The following is a 1114-nucleotide window of genomic DNA, read 5'->3' on the forward strand; positions in this document are numbered from 1 at the left end:
TGCCTCATGTTTGCAAGATGGTTGCTGCTGTATCGGATACTATATCCACTTCAGGCAGGAAGCAAGGGAGTGACCTTCCGGTTTCTGGGTCAACGCTCAACCAGGGTCCCACAGTGGCTGGGCCTTCTGTGTTTATGTCACACTCAGCTCCACCCGGGCAATAACTGCAGGTTTAAAGCTCTGGTTTGTTAGTGTGCTTCACGGGGTGGTTGACAGAAGTCAATGTTTTGCTCTCACATTGATGTTTCTCCCTCTCCCTCTCAATAAAAAATCAATAAAGTGAGAGAGAAATGCAATTGTTTTTCAGGAACACAGAATCAATAGAGAGAGAAATGCAATTGTTTTTCAGGAACACAGAGGAGCCCATGGGTGAGGGTGGGAGAAATGGGCAGAGAGGTGATGGACGGTGTCAGAGGCCTGGGGTCTGGAGTGTCCAAGTGTCTGGGATGCCTGCCTGACCTGTTCCCTCCTGGTCCCCAGTCCTGGAGCTGGGCCCCCGCCTCCGAGTGCTGCGGGCCGACCTTTGCACCAGGTTGAGGGCCTTGGTGGCCGCAGCTTCTGACTCCACCCAGCTCTTCCACCAGGGACTGAGGCTTTCAGACCCTGGGGCCCGGTACATCCACCTTCCAGAGGTTCAGCGCTGAGGATGTGCTCTGGGAGGGGGAGTCCACTGGGTACCCCGCGTTCATCCATGAGGCTGTCTACCAGCAGAAGGGCCTTGCCAGCTTCCAGGCTGAGAAGCTCATGGTCTCCGTGACTGCCCTGCCCGTGCTGCCCACTACCACCACCCCAGCCCCCTAACTCAGGCCACACCTGCGCTTCCTGAGCACCTGCTGTATACCATGATCTTGCCACACACCCACCTCCAGCCTCAGTGAACCATTCTATCAGGAGGAAGGTGTGCAGGGAATTTAAAAGTAAACAAGAAATAAATAGGAGAGAAGGACCTGGAAACATGGGCAGAATCAGGTTAAGAGGTTAAGACCTTTTCCTGGCTGGTTTGGCTCAGTGGACAGAGCGTCGGCCTGTGGATTGAAGGGTCCCAGATTCGATTCTGGTCAAGGGTACATGCGTGGTTTAGAAGCTCCATCCCCAGTGGGGGGCATGCAGGAGG

Source organism: Myotis davidii, unplaced genomic scaffold, assembly GCF_000327345.1.
Source record: "Myotis davidii unplaced genomic scaffold, ASM32734v1 scaffold754, whole genome shotgun sequence".
Lineage (NCBI taxonomy): Eukaryota > Metazoa > Chordata > Mammalia > Chiroptera > Vespertilionidae > Myotis > Myotis davidii.